Below are 22,166 nucleotides of genomic sequence, written 5' to 3'. Positions count from 1 at the left end.
ATACTAACACTGTTTAGAAACATAGAGGAAGGTACCAAAGGAAAGCTAGCTCCGAGCGACAGACTGCTATTGCTTAAAGACCCCGGAGCAGCTACTCTACAACAGCAGAGATCCCTGGTCTTATGTCTCCTCTAGCACCCCTGTCACTTGCTCCACTACGGAAAGGAAAAATGAAGGAACAAAACAAAGCGGGGCAAAATTCAAACCGTTCGATTAAACAATGGCTATTGCAAAAACCCAGCAAGAACAAGGATAAGTCCGGTCTGATTCCGGCAGATACGGTGGAGTTGATTAATTGTACTAGTACAAGTACGACATATAAAGAGGATATATGCCTGAACTTGGACATTCCTCAAATGGGCAGGTCAAAAAATGAGGGCTTCTCACACAACATCAATGACGGAAGTCGAGAACAAATGAACCAATTGAACCTAACAACAGGATCGCTAAACTTCGGCCAAAGGGCATTAATCTACAGGGAACAATCCTTTTCCCCAACAACAACCTTTAAATCATCCCAAGGGGACCATACATCTTCTACCCAGAAGCCAGCAACAAACAATGCAAGAACATCAAGACTTCAGATAGTTGCTCAGGTCCACCAGGTGAACCAAGATGACCAACAAGGCACAGATCACGTCTGGCCGACGGAAAAAACGTCATCAAAACCTAAAGACATCATGCAAACATCGGGTTCTGAAACGCTTGCTCAAAAAGGCAGAAAGCACTCCATCAATCCTCAAAACAATACGGCTTTACAGGGAATTAAAACTACTCAAAGAAATATTAACAACAACCACTGTAGGGAGTTTGATGACAATACGTATCAGTTAAATCAAGATCAAAAATCGAACCAAGAATTAAAACCGCAGTACCATCAAGGAGAGACAGCTATCAATCAAAGTACTTTCTTGGAGATATCTAAATCACTATTGAATACATTACAGACAACAATATCAGCGTTTAACATGCAAAGCGATAAAATGGATATTCAAATAGATCTTATGAATATGGATGTATGATGTTACAACGCATACATTTACAACGCCTACCTTTACAACGCGGTTTTTACATTGCAAACCTTTACAACGCATAGCGCTTAGAGGTGCTGGATAGTGAAAAGTTTAATTTTCTATTCCAACTCCAGTCCCCGGGGAAACTAGGGAAGGTGTTGGATAGAAAATTAAACGTATTCCCTATCCTAGAGCGCCCCCCCCCCCCCCCCCAGCGCAATGCGTTGTAGTGGTTTGCATTGTAATGCTCGCGTTGTAATGGTAGTGCGTTGTAAAAGTTTCGTTGTAAAGGTTGTTCACCAGTCAAAATACTCTGCCCAGTGTGCATGTTGCCCAATAATTAACAAACTAAGCCTTTTGCCTACACTCCTTGAACAAATAATATTAATTAATAAATCTACTTTGGGAGGGAAAGAAAAAAAAAAAAAGAAGAAGAACCAACAAAAATTAAAATAGTAAACACCCAAGTTCACTTAAGCCCCGAATCTCATAAAGAGGAGGAAACAGACAATCAGGAGAGAACAAGCAATAAAGATCAAAAACTATCACGCAAACAAAAGAAACGCAACAGGAAAGCATGTAACAAAACGTCCCTGCCAACAGATCAGTTGACAACAAAGACCTACCCAATGTTCAGCCTACCAAAGACGGGCAACATAACTTCAGTCTCCATCATTTCAACAGACGACCTGTCGGCCAGTACCACGAACCTAGAACTGGCAGACAAGGATAATCAAGTGGAAAGAAAAGGAGATAACAAACATGGGCCAAAGAAAAAGGCCACCCGAGAAGGGAATTTAACCAGAAATCAACAAACAAGGAAGCTTAAGGTCTTCAAAGACCCACAGAACAAAAGCGGGCAATGCACTGATATCATCAAAGAAGACAGGAGAATCCAAGAGCAACTAGGTCCTATGACCAGCAGTTTAGCACCTCACAATTGCTTCAAGGTAAAAGGGCAGGGAAATAATGTTGCAAATAATCAAGGTCAACCCAAAACAAAATTGGACCTTTGTACCAAGGAACACTGTGAAGAAGGATGGAAAGAATGAACAAAGGTAAATGATAAACATGAAATTATAACCACGGGGTTCCAAGAGTGCGGTGACTGCACAACAGAAGGCCTGAAAAGGACATCCCCAGAGGTCCAAGTGTTTGGTCCTGGAGAAACCTATACAATGGCGGAAAAGCGAAGGAATTCCCAACTGATACAGGAAGGAGAGTTAGCACGAAGGAAAATGGAACAGGAAGCAGAAACTGCCCATAGTTCGGGACGCTGGGCGGACGATCTCCAGGTCTTACGTCCCGCGGTGGGAGACAAGATCCAACATGTAAATATAAAAATTTAAATAAAAGACGACAAAAAGCAAATCATAGTGGAAAATAAGTCTGTCGAACCAATGCTTCAGTCAGGTCATTGTAACGATCCAACCAAACGGCAATTATTGCTAATCCCGGAATATGACTCAAAAGGGCATCATGATATATTGAACAGGGGAATATATTGAAACTAACAGCAAATATCCCAGTGTTAAAATATTTGACCTCAGCGAATTTACTGGCAGTAGAATTTATAGGAATGGATCACCTAAAAAATAAGGAGCAAACATTGACAACTTGGCTGACCAAAGAAGACGCCCAGCATATGTTATGTTATGTTATGTTATTTTTATTTGTACCGCGTACAGCTGCCCCAGCAAAGGGGCGTCCTGGCGCTTTGAGGAGGTAAACACAACACAGCATTAATAGCGGGCAGCAAAAAGAGAAAAGACCCAAGATGAGCTAAACAAATAAAAAGGTCTTGATATGCATGAGTCATGAATGCTAAGGCTCAATTTGAAGCTTGGGGAATTAAACTGTTAAAGCCTGCAACACCATGCTATCCTGGCCCTTTAAATAACATTTTTAATCCCTGCAATGGTAACAGTCAAAAGCGTAAAGACATCACGCTGAATAATAAAACATTCCTTAAAGGCGCAATTGGTAGCAGCCTTTTGACAACATTGAAAAGGGAGCTGCAGAACGACCAAGTACACGGATTGGATGTGGCCAAGGACAATTGAGGCTGGCTGCCAGGAGCGCAAAATTCGACCTCATGCCATTGACCTACGAAAAAGAAACTAGCAACCCAAGATTTGAACAACATACAAATGCTCTCATGGAACATCGCAGGGGCAAAAAAATGGCTGGAGAACGGGTCCCATCCAGAAAAATGGGTAAACTATGACATAATAGCTCTACAGGAAACTTGGGCACTAGAAGTTCTCCCTTTGACAAACTACATCCATTACACAGTTCCAACCAGCAAACCCAAAACCTTTGGTTGCCCAAAAGGGGGACTGGCAGTCTACATATCCACAGAGCTAAAAATTGAAAGCGAACAGATGGCCTCTGTAGGACCTAACATCCAACTGATCAAATTATCAACTGGGTCAGCCAGCAGAACAAAAACCGTCCTCCTCATAAACACATATGCGCATCCAACGGGCAGAAAAAAATTGGCCCATAACAAACAACTAATTGCAAGCATCACAAAAATCAGGAGTACCTTTCCCTTATGGGACTTGATACTCACATGGGGACTTTAATTCAAACTTAATTCACACCCCGGATGAGGATGAATCTCTAACATCGGATAACATATTTTGGAACATCCCACATCCATATCAGCCAACGAGGCAAAAAACGGATCACGTAGGTCAGGGGTTGGTAAATGCCCTAGAGTTTCTAGGGCTAAGAGTAATAAATGGTAGAACTCAGGACGATTTCCCCCCTAATCATACTTACCATGGGGGAAAGACACGATCAAGATTGGACTACACAGCCATCTCAGTATCGCTGATGCCATTCCTTTCCCACTTCTCAATAGAGTTCACAACCAGGAGCGAGCATTCATATCAGCGGATCCATTTTAGGTTAAAACTCATTAAACATCAGGTAAACACAACAGTTGAAGGCTACATACACACGGTTGACTTAAACGACTTAAAACAACTAAAATGGTCAAATGACACAATTGAAATGCTGCAGTTAAAAATCAAAAAGAAGCTAACAGTAAGCATAGCTGGGGCCCAGAATAAAATTCAAGCATGGGAAAACCTCACGGAAGACTGAACTTCTTTAATGTCATCTGCACAAAAACAGACAAACAATCACGGCCATAAAAATGACTCGGGACGAACATTAACGGCAGGGCTGCGAGCCTTGAAATGTAAACTCAGAAAATCTATAAGGAGGCTAAAAAGAACAGTCCCTGACGCAGTGGTCTGGGACAGTGTAAGGCAGCTATGGAAACGCTATAAAAGAGAGCTCTGGGAAAATAAAAGAAAGAGCAATGATAAATTCTGGGCCGAACTTCTCTGTAGCTCCAAGAAATCCAACTCAAAACAGTTCTGGTTAATCATAAATAAACTGCATAGACCAGTGAACGCATTATCGTCCAACATACAAGAATCAGAGTGGGTGGAATTTTTATCCACAAGGTTTACTGAAACATCTACCCAAGATACATCCGTGGGAAACACTCACCACCTAGCTGCTGGAAAAGGCAAATTCGAAGAGGCCACTGAAACGATTAGCCATGAAGACGTGATAACTCCTCATAAAAAAGAGCTACTAGACATTGATACCATTCCAACGGAGGAAAATGCCTCTCTGATAGCGGCAATAAGTTACTCGCCACCTTCAAATGAAGGGGTTAGACGTATAATCAAGAAAGGCAGAAATGACGGTGTGCCAGGCCCCAATGGAATTCCCCAATCAATCTTTAAACATGATATCTCGTTTTGGGGTAATTACCTTACTAACCTATATCAAGACATAGAGCACCTAAACAACATACCAGTAAATTGGCAAGGTTCGATTCTGACCCCTATATTCAAAGGAGGAGAAAGAGCAAATCCAGCTCACTACAGGTTGATAGCTCTGCTGGATGTAGAGGCCAAATACTTTGCCACCTTGGTGCTAGAAGAGCTCATGGTATGGTCTGATAACCCTAACCTCATCCTGGCCAACCAGACAGGCTTTAAACAAGGTTTAGGGACGACAACGAATATTTTAGGTCTATCAATAATTGCAAACAAGTATAAGCAGAGGAAATAACATCTTTACCTCTGCTTTATAGACCTAACAGCAGCTTTTGATAGCGCTGATCGCCACCTCCTGTGGAAAAAGCTGCGAGCTTGGGACATCCCTGAAAAGCTATTAAAAGGCTTATTGCTATTTTATTCAAACACCTGGCTAAGGATCAAGATAGGTGATGGGTCCAGACTATCACGGAAGCTGACAACCACCAGCGGCCTCAAAGAAGGGTGTGTTCTGGCCCCTCACCTTTTTAATTTGTTTCTATCCAACCTCGCTCAAAGGCTGGATTATAATAACTCCCATCCCTTGAAACTTGGTAGATTGAGACTTTCTCACCTTGCATACGCCGACGATGTGGTGCTAATGAGCCAAACAAAGATCGGTCTCCAAAGAAGTCTTAATGAAATGTCAGCCTATACTTCAGAAAATAATCTTGAAATAAACATATCCAAGACGAAAACAATGGTGATTGGGGCCAAACAGAAAAGTAAACAGACAATCTGGCTTAACGGTAACAAACTTGAGGAGGTAAATAAGTACCTAGGTCTCTATATTGATAATTCAAGAAACATCACGGGGCAAAAAAAGGTACATGTCTCAGAGAACAAGCGCGCTCATATTTGCTTTGAGCTTACTGGCTAAAAATCTGAAGGGCCCTTCATATAAACCCCTGCTAGCTGTAATGAAGGCAAAAATCCTGCCAACACAAACATATGCTAGTGTTGCCTTCCATGGCGAAGATGGAGAGGTCTTAAATAAACTAATAGTTTCCATCTATAAAAAAGTATTCCAGATTCAAAGATCTGCCTCTCCAGCCCAGGTTTGCCTTGAATTCGGCCTAATAAATGAAGACATAGGCAGAATGTACGCGACAGTGAAAACTTGGTATCGCCTGAAGCAAAATGTAGCTACATCAGAAATAAATGAAGCCCTGTGGTCAAAACCTCCCTTTTTAGTCAGTACCTATGCAAATCCCTTTTAACTACAGGTACAACGGAATTATGGAATAAAAATCTGCCGTACCAATCTTTCAAACAAGCTATAAACAAAGTTTCAAAAATCCATTCGTCAACATTGGATAAAAATATTTTTAGATCAAGGTCGCACGCTTGGATGGTGATAAACAACTATAAGTCCCTTGCCCCGGCGGTATATCTGAGCGAAACATTTTCAATTAATGTAAAAAAACAACTTCTGGCATTACACTTTGGGTCACTACCATCCTTGGCTGACCAGCCTGCTTGGGTGCATACAGGCTCTAAATCATGTCGGCTGTGCAACTTTCACAAAGAAGATTTTATCCATGTAATTTGCATATGCAAGAATCTGTATAAAGAACGAGTTAGGATCCTAAAATCAAGCTTTAATGACAGAGGCATTAGATCCTGTAGAGCTGCAATAACGGCATGCCTAAATCCCTCAGATCCACCATTGAACGGTAGACTGATTACATTTCTCACAGCATTTGAAAAGCTGTGCTAAATACGGCAACGAGGAACAAAAAATGGACTACCACTCTGCACAGAACTTTTATTAACAATGATTTTTAGAAACATCATGAAGAGAAGAAGAGATTGTATGTTTAATTCTTTTTTAATGTATTTTGCCATATTATTGGTCTTTCTCGCATTTGTTATTAGCCTTAAATTGTTATGGTTTTAATTAACTAAACAATAAACATTTTTTCTATTTTTTTTTCCGATCCTGCACTTTTCTGAAGTGAAGTACTCGGCCTGGCTATCACACAGCTGCAGCTCCGTGACCTTCATTATTGATCCTGCATTCTTCTGAAGTGTGCTCGGCCTGGCTATCACACAGCTGCAGCTCTTAGACCTTCATAATTGATCCTGCACTCTTCTGAAGTGAAGTACTCAGCCTGGCTATCACACAGCTGCAGCTCTGCGACCTTCATTATTGATCCTGCACTCTTCTGAAGTGTGCTCGGCCTGGCTATCATACGGCTGCAGCTCCGTGACCTTCATTATTGATCCTGCACTCTTCTGAAGTGAGCTCGGCCTGGCTATCACACAGCTGCAGCTCCATGACCTTCATTATTGATCCTGCTCTCTTCTGAAGTGTGCTCGGCCTGGCTATCACACAGCCGCAGCTCTGCGACCTTCATTATTGATCCTGCACTCTTCTGAAGTGTGCTCGGCCTGGCTATCACACAGCTGCAGCTCTGTGACCTTCATTATTGATCCTGCACTCTTCTGAAGTGTGCTCGGCCTGGCTATCACACAGCTGCAGCTCCATGACCTTCATTATTGATCCTGCTCTCTTCTGAAGTGTGCTCAGCCTGGCTATCACACAGCTGCAGCTCTGCGACCGTCATTATTGATCCTGCATTCTTCTGAAGTGTGCTCGGCCTGGCTATCACACAGCTGCAGCTCTTAGACCTTCATAATTGATCCTGCTCTCTTCTGAAGTGTGCTCGGCCTGGCTATCACACAGTTGCCACTCTGTGACCTTCATTATTGATCCTGCATTCTTCTGAAGTGTGCTCGGCCTGGCTATCACACAGCTGCAGCTCCATGACCTTCATTATTGATCCTGCTCTCTTCTGAAGTGTGCTCGGCCTGGCTATCACACAGCTGCAGCTCCGTGACCTTCATTATTGATCCTGCATTCTTCTGAAGTGTGCTCGGCCTGGCTATCACACAGCTGCAGCTCTTAGACCTTCATAATTGATCCTGCACTCTTCTGAAGTGAAGTACGCGGCCTGGCTATCACACAGCTGGAGCTCTGTGACCTTCATTATTGATCCTGCATTCTTCTGAAGTGAAGTGCTCGGCCTGGCTATCTCACAGCTGGAGCTCCGTGACCTTCATTATTGATCCTGCACTCTTCTGAAGTGTGCTCGGCCTGGCTATCACACAGCTGCAGCTCTTAGACCTTCATTATTGATCCTGCACTCTTCTGAAGTGTGCTCGGCCTGGCTATCACACAGCTGGAGCTCCGTGACCTTCATTATTGATCCTGCATTCTTCTGAAGTGAAGTGCTCGGCCTGGCTATCACACAGCTGCAGCTCTGTCTCCTTTATTAATGATACTGCACTCTTCTGAAGTGTACTCAGCCTGGCTATCACACAGCTGCAGCTCTTAGACCTTCATAATTGATCCTGCACTCTTCTGAAGTGTGCTCGGCCTGGCTATCACACAGCTGCAGCTCTTAGACCTTCAGTGTTGATCCTGCACTCTTCTGAAGTGTGCTCGGCCTGGCTATCACACAGCTGCAGCTCTTAGACCTTCATTATTGATCCTGCACTCTTCTGAAGTGTGCTCGGCCTGGCTATCACACAGCTGGAGCTCCGTGACCTTCATTATTGATCCTGCATTCTTCTGAAGTGAAGTGCTCGGCCTGGCTATCACACAGCTGCAGCTCTGTCTCCTTTATTAATGATACTGCACTCTTCTGAAGTGTACTCAGCCTGGCTATCACACAGCTGCAGCTCTGCGACCGTCATTATTGATCCTGCATTCTTCTGAAGTGTGCTTGGCCTGGCTATCACACAGCTGCAGCTCTTAGACCTTCATAATTGATCCTGCACTCTTCTGAAGTGTGCTCGGCCTGGCTATCACACAGCTGGAGCTCTGTGACCTTCATTATTGATCCTCCACTCTTCTGAAGAGAGGCTGACGTCTTTGTAGCTTTGAAAGTTGACAAAAGATCTTCACACATTTACTGCAATGACATGGCTTTTCCCGCGTGTGTTCGCTGATCAGTACTTAATATTGAATATTCATAAAACCTACTTCAACATTCACTGCACTTGAATGATTCCTGTGCGTGTTTTCTGATGCCGTTTTGTATCTGATATATATATATATATATTTATATATATATACATATATATATATATATATATATATATATATGACTGCTCCAACAATCCCTCCCCGCAATCCTCGGGAAACAGGAGGCAGCACTCCAAAGGCAGGTTACACAAAATAAATTTAATATCTCACAAAGCGCTTTCGGCACTCGGCCTTCGTCAGTAATGAGACGCTGACCACAAACATCAACGTGTATTTAAACACCCGCGTTGCTCGGGTAGTAAACACAAAGATAGGACTATCATAACAAAACAAATCGGAAAAGTGGCGGTCGCCATCTTAGAGTGATTATTATCGCAATGTGCCACAAAAACCGTAGGCTCGCCACCCGTAACAAGGAGCATGAAGAGTGCCTCCAAGAAGAAGACATAGGCACTGTAGATAATCTCACAATCGTGAACTTGACACCCAAAATCCTGACTACTGAGGAACAAAATATTTTGAAACTGGGACTCACTTTTTGCCCTGAAAAGAACTTCGAGTTTACACAGACACGAATAGATCTATTTAAGTACACCCGCAAATTAAAGCTGTACAAATACTTCAAACTGAAACCTCCCTTACCTAAACCGGCGGCTGCCGGTGACACAGAAGAAAGCATGTTGCTATGCAAAGATCTTGTGGGCATTCGATCTCTGGAAGAATTGAGAAGGGAGATAGAAGAAGATGACACTGTCAACCTAAGAAACACACAGATGGGGACACAAATGGAAGTACAGCAAAGAGGGGGTGCAACGAACTTCAAACCGAGTTCCACTTTCATGCCAATGATGGGAGCGGACGCCATAGACACATTTTCCGAAGCAGTCATCCAGGATTTAAAAACTCTCAGATGCACACATGGAACTGACTATGGAAGATCGAATTTCACCTATAAGCAAAGAATTGCTTTAAAGAAGCTCTGTGATGATTTGTCCCTGGTGTGCAAACCCTCGGATAAAGGAGGAAATATCGTGCTGCTAACCAAACTGCAGTATGATCAAGAAGCACTGCGGCAATTGAATGACCCCAAAACATATGCAAGGGTGAACGAATCTACATATAATAAGAGCATCAAAGACTACCATGACATGATACTAAAGTGGTATAACAGCAACATGCTGAATGGGAATGAACATTTGTTTCTGAGATGCCTAAATCCAGTAACCCCGACCTTTTACTATCTACCCAAGATACATAAGGATCCGGTGAATCCCCCCGGGAGGCCGATTGTATTCTCTCAGGATAGCTTGACTGAAAATCTGTCTATATATGTGGACTCTTTTCTTTCTCCCCATGTTGTCAATTTGAAATCTTATCTTAAGGATACGAAACACTTCTTGAACTGTATTGAAAAGATGGTTTGGCTAGATGGGTACACTATGATGGTCATCGACATTGCCAGCTTGTACACGTGCATTGAGCATGAAGAAGGACTACAAGCTGTTTCCTGGTTCCTGGAAAGTAGGCCAGTGAAATATTATGAACATAATAAAATGTTGATTGAATTTCTAAGATTAACATCTTCCTTTTTGGAACGAACCTCTACAAGCAGCTAACAGGCGTGGCGATGGGCACTTGCTCGGCCCCTAGCTTCGCGAATTTATTCATGGGGCATTGGGAGGAGCGGGTGGCCTGGTCCAATACCAACAGCAAATGGAACGAACTGGTGAGATGTTGGTATCGTTATATAGACGACCTGTTCATTATCATCGAAGGTTCAGTAGAGTTAGCTGAAGAATATCTGGAGGTACTAAATAACAATGAGAACAACTTGAAATTCACAGGAGAAATTAGCCAAAAGGAAGTGAATTACTTAAATCTGACTATTTTCATTGAAGAAGGCAATCTGCATACCAAACTTTTTCGAAAAGCTACCGCAGGGAATTCAACACTATATGCAACCAGCGGGCATCCTAAGAGTTTGGTCAACAGTATACCCTATGGTGAGCTTTTAAGGATAAGGAGAAACAATACTAAGGACAATGAGTTCAAAAAAGCAGCCGGCAATTGCATACAAAGGTTCAAAGCAAGAGGATACAATGCCACTATATTAAAACATTTACAAAAAGGGGTGGTGAGGGACAGAGTCTCTGAATTAAGCAGAAAGCTCTCACCCAGTCAAAAGATCAGGGCTAGATCCAACACCGTTTTTTAGCTCACTGCACCATCCCAGTTTCAGAACCTGGCTGTATGCAAATTAGTCTGTTCCTGTCCCAGTGCATGATGGGAACAGGACAAACCAAACTACAGAAGCCAATTCTTACACTGGGAAGGAAACAAGCTCCCGGGGACCGGTTTCTGGCATTACAGCCGTCTTCGGCCCGGTTTGCTTGAATCCTGTTCGTGCAATGAGCAAGGGTCTCACATCTGAGAATACCCTTCCACGCTTAGGGTGGACAAAAATATTTACAAAAAGGGGTGGTGAGGGACAGAGTCTCTGAATTAAGCAGAAAGCTCTCACCCAGTCAAAAGATCAGGGCTAGATCCAACACCGTTTTTTAGCTCACTGCACCATCCCAGTTTCAGAACCTGGCTGTATGCAAATTAGTCTGTTCCTGTCCCAGTGCATGATGGGAACAGGACAAACCAAACTACAGAAGCCAATTCGGTAGCTTGTCTCCTTTCTGGTGAAGAATTGGCTTGTTAGTTTAGTCTGCCCTGTTCCCATGATGCACTGGGCCAGGGACAGACTGATTTGCATATAGCCAGGTTCTGAGCTGGGATGGGGCAGTGAGATAAATAACGGTGATGGATCAAGCCCTGATCTTTGGACTGGGTAAGAGTGGTCTGTTTAACTCAGACACTCTGTTCATCACCACCCCCTTTTTGTAAATCGACTATATTAAAACAAGCACTGAATAAAGTTGAGAACCTTGATAGGAGCAAGTTGCTGGAAGATAAAACTCATGAAAAGGATAACAATTCCGAGTCTGGGCAATTCCGACTAATAACCACATATTCAAGGAATTCTGGAGACATCAAACGCATCTTGCGTAAACATTGGAACATTCTGATGACGGATAATGTTATCAAGCAAGATCTGCCCTCCCATCCTCTGATCACATTTAGAAAAGCAAGAGCACTAAAAGACTATTTGGTCCATAGTCACCATGATGAATTGAAACCCAAACCCAAAATTGAACCTATGAAAGGTTTCTTTCCCTGCGGACGATGCAAGGCATGCAAGGGAAGTAAACGTGTAACTCGGTACAGCATTCCAGGTGTAAAGGAGCCTAAGAGAATCTCAAAATTCCTCACATGTACCACGTCTTATGTGGTGTACTGCCTCACATGTCCTTGTGGCAGAAGGTATGTGGGCAGTACTACCAATCCGGTCAAGCTGCGGATACTAGAACACCAGAGAGCGATCCAGAATGCAGATGTCAGTTATCCTGTTGCAAGACATTTCGATAAAGAGCATGCACGCAACAGAGAATTGCTCACTTTCTTCTGCTTGGACTCTGTCCCTGTGAGTGTCAGGGGTGGTGACAGACTCTTAAAGTTAAGGAGGCTGGAATCACGGTACATTATAGACTTGTTGAGTAAAATACCAACTGGACTGAACATGCATGAGGACCTAGCTGTACACCTGGGATGATTTAATTTGAATTGACAGTAACATTGCTTCACGTTCTTTAATTGTTATCAATGAGTATGATGAATGAATTTCTAATGAATTTTTTCCATGATGATTGTGTCACGTTGCAGAAATGATGATGAATTTATGCCCATCCAGGGCTTTATAACATAAAGAAGAATATGGGACTAGAGTTTGTGTTAATGCTGTAGCCATATGGCGCTTGGGATCTATTTTTAATTTCCCATCTTACTTTAACACTGCATATTTCACCCACTATGAATGGACAGACGTCGTCTGAAATTGCACTGGCCCATTCAGGGCGTGATTCTATGATTTACACTGTCGCATTGTATGCTTTCTCTAATTTGATATACATTGAGGTATTACTGGCAGCATATACACATTGCGATAATAATCACTCTAAGATGGCGACCGCCACTTTCCCGATTTGTTTTGTTATGATAGTCCTATCTTTGTGTTTACTACCCGAGCAACGCGGGTGTTTAAATACACGTTGATGTTTGTGGTCAGCGTCTCATTACTGACGAAGGCCGAGTGCCGAAAGCGCTTTGTGAGATATTAAATTTATTTTGTGTAACCTGCCTTTGGAGTGCTGCCTCCTGTTTCCTGAGGATTGCGGGGAGGGATTGTTGGAGCAGTCATTGACGTCGGGTGCACCCCCGACTGGCAGGCACCCGCCTCTGAGTGCGACAGGCTGGTGCGAGTGGAGCGGATATATATATATATATATATATATATATATATATATATATATATATATATATATATATATATATATATATATATATATATGTCCTTGCACTTGAATGGTTTTTACAGTATGTATTCGCTGATATTTTCTTAATGTTGATGATTCACTAAAACTACTTCTAGATTCATGGCAATGATATGGTTTTTCCCTAGTGTGTGTTCTCTGATGCTGTTTTAGTTGTGATAATCGACTAAACCTCTTCAAACATTCTCTGCAATTATATGGTTTTTCTCCTGTGTGTGTTCTTTGATGGTGCTTTCGGTCTGATAATCGACTAAAGCTCTTCAGACATTCACTGCACTTGGATGTTTTTTCCCGTGTGTGTTTGCTGATGAATCCTTAATGTTGAAGATTCACTAAAACTATTTTCACATTCACTGCACTTGATTGATTTTTCCCCTGTGTGAGTTCTCTGGTGCCGTTTTAGTCTTGATAAATATATAAAGCTCTTCCCACATCAATTGCGCTTGAATGGGTTTTCCCCAGTGTGTGTTCGCTGATGCTGTTTTAGGTTTGATAATAGACTAAAGCTTTTCACACATTCACTGCACTGGAATGGTTTTTCTCCAGTGTGTGTTCGCTGATGCTTCCTTAATGTTGATGAATCACTAAAACTTCTTCCACATTCACTGCACTGGTATTGATTTTCCCCGGTGTGTCTTCGCTGATGAATCCTTAATGTTGAAGATCGACTAAAACTACTTTCACATTCACTGCACTTGAATGATTTCTCCCCTGTGTGTATTCGCTGATGAAACCTTAATGTTGCTGAATTACTAAAACTTCTTCCACATTCACTGCACTTAAATGGTTTTTCCCCTGTGTGTGTTCTCTGATGAATCCTTAATGTTGCTGGAATACTAAAACTTCTTCCACATTCACTGCACTTAAATGGTTTTTCCCCTGTGTGTGTTCGCAGATGTTTTCTTAATGTTGATGAGTCACTAAAACTTCTTACACATTCACTGCACTGGAATGGTTTTTCTCCAGTGTGTGTTCGCTGATGCTGTTTTAGGTGTGATAATTGATTAAACCTCTTCACACATTCAGTGCAATTATATGGTTTTTCTCCTGTGTGTGTTCTCAGATGGTATTTTAGTTCTGATAATCGACTAAAGCTCTTCAAACATTCACTGCACTTGAATGGTGTTTCCCCTGTGTGTATTCGCTGATGAATCCTTAATGTTGAAGATTCACTAAAACTACTTTCACATTCACTGCACTGGAATCGTTTTCTCCCTGTGTGTGTTCTCTGATGCCGTTTCAGTCCTAATAAATATATAAAGCGCTGACCACATTCATTGCAATTGAATGGTTTTTCCCCTGTGTGTGTTCCTAGATGTCTCCTTAATGTTGATGAAGCACTAAAACTTATTCCACATTCACTGCACTGGAATGGTTTTTCCCCAGTGTGTGTTCGCTGATGCTGTTTTAGGTGTGATAAATGATTAAACCTCTTCACACATTCAGTGCAATTATATGGTTTTTCTCCTGTGTGTGTTCTCAGATGGTATTTTAGGTCTGGTAATCGACTAAAGCTCTTCCCACATTCATTGCACTTGAATGGTTTTTCTCCAGTGTGTATTCGCTGATGAATCTTTAATGTCGAAGATTCACTAAAACTACTTTCACATTCAATGCACCGGAATGGTTTTCCCCCTGTGTGTGTTCTCTGATGCCGTTTTAGTCCTGATAAATATATAAAGCTCTTCCCACATTCAGTGCAATTATATGGTTTTTTCCCAGCATGTGTTTTCTGATGTGTCTGGAGTCCTGATACCTGGCTAAAGCTCTTCATACATTCAGTGCACTTATATGGTTTTTCCCCTGTGTGTGTTCGTTGATGTCTTTTTAGGCCTGATAACTGAATAAAGCTCTTTACACATTCAGTGCATTTGAATTGTGTTTTCCCTGTGTGTGTTTGCTGATGGGGTTTCAATTTTGATGACAAACTAAAGCTCTCACTGCATGTGTCTGAGACTTCTCTCTTGGTTAGTGTCTCTGGGTCTGGTATATACTTGTGTACATCCCTTGACTGTACTTCCTGAAGGGCCAACATGACTGATAAAGCACTTGTGTTATTCTTGCATTCCCTGTATGAGTCGTATTTTGCACGTTTGTTTTCCGATTAAAGAATAAAGTGCAATGGGCACCAACTACTTCCCAATCTCATAATGTGTGTAAGGCTTCTTCGTGGGCGATTATGTCTTTAGACTGGATAATGGTTCTGCACGCATGCGGGTAAAGATCCATCGTCCTTCTGGCCGGTGCACACTGGGACGGTGCTGTGTATTTTAGACAGCGGAACCCCTATTTCTTTGAACCTACAGTTGTCTGACTCCACTCCGTTGCGCTTTTCAATGGTTGCTGTGGATTGTTCTGAAACAGTTTGCAATATACCTCTAGCACTGATTGGTAGCCTGGTATTATTTTAGGAAGCAGAGCACTGCTGTAACCACCTCATACCGACCTCATGATCAAAGCTGTTATTGGACATGTTTACACAAGATGAGGTTTATCAGTGTTGTCTTAATTTTCTGGAGGTTATTTCTTCGTTTTGAGGCATGGAGGTGCACAGCTGAGACTCGTGGAATCACGGAATTTCTCGTGTCCCTAGTCCCTTCTTTCAGGATGTCTCAGTTTATGTTCTTGTTCAGCTGGCTATCACAGCACTTATGTTTTCCTGAATACTGGAACTCAATATTTCGGACTTCGTCTTTGCAGATTTACAGTGTTATCTTCCTTATTTTGAAACATTTCGTACAATCAAAGATTGTTTTCTGTCAGAAGTAAAACGATTTAAAATTACTTAAAGGGAAACATAACGGAATGTGTATACAAAATTTTTAATTGATTGTATAAATATCTCTTGATTACCCTTTTTCAAACTTATGAAAGCATATTTAACCATACACAGAAATTTACATAAAAGTTGCTTTCAATATGTCACATCTTACTTATTTCAGCAAAGGTGTTCATGAGTAAGTTAGTCAAAAAAAAAGGGCGCTCGCATAGCACTCATACACTAGTTACAGCTTTAGGTAGATGCATATGGTCATGGTTTTGTTAAAACAAGAACAGCTCTTTGAGTAAGAGATGTGAGATGGATCAGGAAGACTCAAGATAGAAGGGTGGACATCAGGATGTTGCGCCATAAATCAAATATTGCTGCTCGCAGAAGTGCCTGGCTTCATCCACTACACTCACAATATGCAGTAGAGCAGCAGTTTAATGATTATATCTTACTTTGTGGTTTTACTTCTCTCAAATATTTGTCAGTATTATCCACTTGGGAGGGAGTTCCACGGATGGACTAGGAGATTGAGCTGGGCTGCTCTGTTGTTTAGTTGTCTCACCTCTAACTTTAGAGCTCGAGATAGCACACTAGCCTGGCGGCCTACTAGTCGACAGCTGTGGTGCATCAGCGTAGCTAGAGCACAGATGGTGCGCCAAAGCCAAACCTGTTATCGCTCTTTCACCACTGGATTATGTCAGGCACCCCAAACACTCTCTTAAAAATATCACTTAAGCCAAACTGCTCTGTCCATATACCCTGCACCTCTGCTGCCCTCCATACAAGGTAGGGCCTGTTCTTAAATGTATTCACCTGCACCTGGAGTGGTGTGGCTCACTGGTTAGAGGCGGCAGACCCGGGAGCAGAGGACGGCCCGGGACCAGGGTTCGATTCCCGACGCGGCAGGGTCTTGGACCAGGGTCAGCGGACTCGATAATTCTTGTCTCTGTGCCTACTCTAACTAGGGATCACACTCGGCAACTCTGGGCATTAGCTTGCCTCATCTCCACAACGGCCCCCCACATACGCCGGGGATGTCTGGTTTCACCTTGGAGATACCCAGTAGGGACCATCTCACAGGGAAAGCCAGGACGGATTCCCCAGCGGTCTACAGCGCAGAGATACTCCTTCGGGAGTCGATTCTAGTGCTTTAGAAACCCACAATCAATCAATCAATCTCACATGCATAGACCTGCTTTCAACATTCCTTTTCCAGCACAAAACCTGCGAACAAGATTTTACAACCATGTAATTCCCATGACCTTTCATGGGTCCTCCTACTCAAGCTTTTCAACATCACCTGTACAAACCACTGTGGCCCCATTTAATGGAACAATACTGAGGTGCGCTCATTCTTTCCACAAGATGGAGAATGCCCCTGAACAGCACACACTGTTTATTATTTATTTTTATTTATTCAGCTTATAAAGCGCACTGTCACCTTGCAGGCATCCTGGCGCTAAGCAACTCAGAGTACAGATGTGTCGGATACATGGCCGGACAACTAAGTCTTGGGGAACAGCCAGGTTTTCAAACTTCTTCTAAAAGGGAAGAGCTCCCTAATTTGTCTGATCTCCCACGGGAGCTCGTTCTACAGTTTGGCCGCTGTCACCCCAAAGGATCTACCCCATGACCTGACTTTCCTAAACCTCGGTGCCTTCATCAGTCTCGCTGATGAGGAGCGGAGCCTTCTTGTAGGGATATACCGATCACATTGTTTTGGGCATTAGCGCAGGACCCATCCTAATAAGGGCTTTAAAGACAAGGCAAAGAGATTGAAATAGAACTGGTTCAAGCTCTATGTCTCTCTCGGCTGGACTACGGACGTGTCTCGCTATGCGGTCTCCCCACAGCTACTAGAGCTCCCCTAAGAGCATCTACTAATGCGGCAGCGAGACTCATCGCTGGCTTAAAAAGAAGGGCCCACATCTCCCCTGACCTTAAATCTCTTAACTGGCTACCATTTGAAGCCAGAATTCACCAACTCTAAAAATAAAATAAATAAACTCTCTGTCTCAGAGGAAGCCAGTGCAGTTCTTCCAAGACTGCAGATGTAGAGGACCTTCTAGGCAGCCCTAGGACTACCTTGGCTGCTGCTGACTGGATCCTCTGTAGTCTGTCCAAAAGGAACTTCGGGGAGTCAAGCAATAGGGCATTACAGTAGTCTAACCTACTGAGAATCGCACACCTTACCACTAGCGCACGCGCCTGAGGAGGTAGCAAAGGGAAGATTTTCCGCAGGGATCTAATGATCACAAAACAGCAAGCTTTCGTTTTTGTAACCTGAGCTTCCAAAGTAAGTTTGTTGTCAAACATAATGCCCAGGTTACGGACCGCTTTTACATGCCGAACTGCGGTTGAATTACCAGAGGGCCAAAAATTGCAAGGAAGGACATGAGGAATCCTGCTCACTGAGCAGGAAATCACCTCAGTCTTCCCTGCATAAAATTGTAATGAGTTGTCCTTAAGCCAACGGGCTGTGTCCCGCAGACAGTTGTGAAACACATCAACTGATGTTGAGTCCTCTCCCTCAAAGGAGAGAATCAGCTGCGTGTCATCAGCATAGTTTACAATGTCAATATTGTATGCTTTGATGACCGCAATCAGGGGTTTCAAATAAATATTAAATAAAATAGGGCTTTTTGCCGAACCCTGTGGCACACCATGCGACACGTTGGAGAAGGCAGATTGAAAAGGAGGGAGGGACACCACCTGCTGTCTGTCCTGTAGAAAAGACCGAAACCATCGTAAGGCACAGCCCATCACCCCAACCTAGCTCAATCTTCTTAGCAGGATCTCATGGTTGACTGTATCAAAGGCTGCAGACAGGTTGAGCAGGATCAGCACTGCTGCCTGACCCCTGTCTGCCCACCTCTGAAGGTCATCCATAACGGTCACCAAGGCCGTCTCGGTACCGTGGGCTGGCCGAAATCCGAACTGCACCTCCTCCAGCAAGTTATGTTGCTCCAGGTGCCTAGAAAAAGTTTTACTGACCACACGTTCCACAATCTTGGCCGGGAACGGCAACAAGGAAATAGGCCTATAGTTCTTACAACACTCTGGATCAAGAGAAGACTTCTTTAGCAGAGGTGTCACCAGAGCTTGCTTCCGTTGGGGAGGGACCACACCACTGGCTAAAGACTGATTACAGATCAAGCGGAGAGTTGGAAACAGTTCTTCCTCAAGCTCCTTCCAAATCTTGTGTGATACTGGGTCCAGGGGAGAACCGGAGGAAATACCCCGTGCCACCCTACTGAAATCCTCCACCGCCAGAAGCACAAACTCAGATAGATATTCAGCGGCCTGACAAGCGGTGCTAATATCCACACCTTCAGAGTCACTCACCACAGGAGCGCCAACGCTCGTAGCCTCAGAGACTACACTCCCTGCTGCCTGATGGCCACCCTCCAGATCATCAATGATCAGTTGGATTTTCTCCTGGAAGAACCTGGCCAGGTTCTCACAGAGTTCTTGAGAGGGGGTATCACATTCTTAGAATAGTCAGGGCTAGTAAGACTGTTCAGGATGTGAAAAATGTTTCTAGAGCTGTTAGAGGCATTGCAGATTAAGGAAGAGAAATAGACAGCCTTAGACCTTCTGATCTCCTTCTTATAATCCATAATTTTGAGTTTCCACAGGAGCTTGTCCATCTCCTTGTAGCCTCGCCTCCATCTCCTCTTAGCCTGTTTGCACGCTAATTTCAGGTCTTTCAAAGTATCGTTAAACCACGGGGCCCTGCCCCTACATCTATGTTTTTTCAGGGGGGCACAAGAGTCCAAGGCCGAGGTGATCTCAGACACAGAGAGGCATAATTCTCCCTAACTTGCTTGTCTAATGAGAAACAATCTCTGACCTTGAACACAATATCAGAACCCCTCATCCCTGTGAGAGCCTTCCAGTCTCTACTGATATATTCTGGTGTGGAGTGAGATACCTGAGTATTAAGGGAATTAAAGTTAACAAAGAATTTAATCAGAAAGTGATCCGTCCATTCCATAGGCAGAATTTCGCCAATATGCAGAAGATGGGTTTCTGAGAAAATGAAATCAAGAAGATGCCCAGCTTTATGTGTGGCCTTGGAGACCTGCTGAAAGAGGCCAAGACCTTCACATGAGTGAAGTACATTATAAAAACCAGAGTCAAGAGAGAGCCATTTAACCACAAACTAAAATCACCCAAAAGTACTAATCTATGATGCGTGGCTGCCATATTAGTGAGGGTATCCAATAGTGATTGCTGCTGCTATACACTAAAAGCCCCGGGGGGTCTGTAACAGATAATCCCTGTCGAAATAAGACCAGAATAATTATTTTTTTTTTTTTAATTTTTGTAAACCTTTATTGTGCAATAGTAAAAGAACAAATACGGGCCCACAACCATCCGGCCGGCCACGATCACTTTTGAAGCACTAGCACATACAATACTGTGACACAGTAACACATTTTCACAAATAGTAAGCATTTGAAAGTTACACTGGAAACCGTCGTGATACCATGTCTCAGGAGCAATGAAGGTTAATTTTAAAAATTTTTGTTGCAGCTATTAGAGCTTGTCATTTTTATAAACAATAAAATAAGAAAGTAGAGTCCGTGCAGGCGCAGCACGACATTAGCGGCAAAGTCATCACGAAAACCAATAATCACGATGGTCAAGTCCACCCAATAGGCATGGCGGCTCAAAGTTTATACAACAGGAGTTGCAAGCCTAACGCCCATCCCAGTGTCTGCCGCCACCCTTCCCCTAGCAATCCCAGTCACGGGCCCAAGATAGAAGAAAGAAGAAGAGAGCAAGAACGAAGGAAAAAACAAGGTCCATAGAAACCGAAACCAGAAAAACAAAACCCAGCCCCCCACCCTACACGCATGCAGAGGCTACGGCCTACCCCCCCCAGCAGTGTGTCTGTCGCCCAGTAAACCCGAAATATAGAGCAAGAAAAGAAAGAAAGAAAAAGAAGAAAGAATCACTGTTATATCAGAGGAGGGCCATCTTAAAAGCCCCCGGGCTACCCAGCCATAAGTGCGCACATCACCCCACTTAGCAACAAAATAATGTGCAGGAACACATAATAACATGGGAAGAGTCATCGCATCTCGCAGCAATACACGTTCAAGGATGTGTTTCAGTCCGAGTCCCCACCGGCCAGTCCAGTTCCAGTTGTAGGTAAGGTTCCATTAGCCCTGGCCAGTCCGCACCGGTCCCCCCGGGCATGGCTCCCGCAGGGCGATCACCACAGATGAGACAAAGGAGCGAGATGGCCGCTCTCGACATGAAGGAGGTGCCTGTTATGGCTGTATTTTTGCTAGCTCTTTGGAGAAGGAGAATGATGGAGAGTGACTCCAGCCTATCACCCCCATAGCATAGGGATTAGGCCGATAGACAGGGACCCTGTCTTACATATATAAAGGCATTTTCGTATTATTTCCCTTAGAGTAAGGCTTATGAATTTAAGTTAGGGGTTAGATATATAAGTATTAGTCATGATTCACTCATTTGCTAACATGCCGATCTGTTTTTCATGGAGCTATGCATATTATGGGCTCCGTAGGCCTTAAACGAGACAGACTCCATTTTGCTTTCTGCCCGGTAGCTCGAGAAGGCTTTCTAGGTGAAGAGTAATGTTTTAGTTTCAAGCTGTTGTTCGCTTGGAGAGAACCGGTTCAGGCTGACCCTTATCGAAGGAATGTATTTTTCTCCACTCCGAAGACACAACTTCAGGCCGGCCGGCTGGGAAAGTGTCCTTGGTACGGGGAGGTACAAGAATTTGGTGGGCGGCAGGTTACTGGCCGTGAATTTCCATGAAGGAACGGGCTTTGATATTAGCGAAGGTGTTAGTCAGTTTGTCAGTTAGTCCGTAGGCGGCATCTAGCCGTTAGCATCTCTGCCATTATTCATTTTCATGGTGGATGAGTCGCCATCTTTGAAGTCGGAGAAAGATTTAAGACCGAAACTCTCTGAGATAGACTGAATGAGAAGTAGCGCGGAGCGCACTGATACAGAGAGAGAGAGAGACGGTAGCTAATAATCAGCAAGGTTCCGAGGTCCCGAGGGGAAGCAGACGAGGTTGAGCCTAGCGGTGCAGACGTGTACTTGTGACGGCTGAGGGTGACT

At 43.5% G+C, this 22,166-nt stretch overlaps 1 protein-coding gene and 1 pseudogene across 1 annotated transcript in view; one reads left to right on the top strand and one right to left on the bottom strand.

Moving 5' to 3' along the window:
• LOC147737882 (uncharacterized) overlaps positions 1 to 22,166 on the top strand; it is a 540,045-nt gene that overhangs the window by 59,290 nt on the left and 458,589 nt on the right. The window lies entirely within an intron of this gene.
• LOC147737884 (uncharacterized) lies at positions 13,407 to 15,628 on the bottom strand (annotated as a pseudogene).

Source organism: Lissotriton vulgaris, chromosome 1_1 (genome assembly GCF_964263255.1).
Source record: "Lissotriton vulgaris chromosome 1_1, aLisVul1.2, whole genome shotgun sequence".
Taxonomy (NCBI): Eukaryota; Metazoa; Chordata; class Amphibia; order Caudata; family Salamandridae; genus Lissotriton; species Lissotriton vulgaris.
This window is presented reverse-complemented; position numbering and strand designations above follow the sequence as displayed.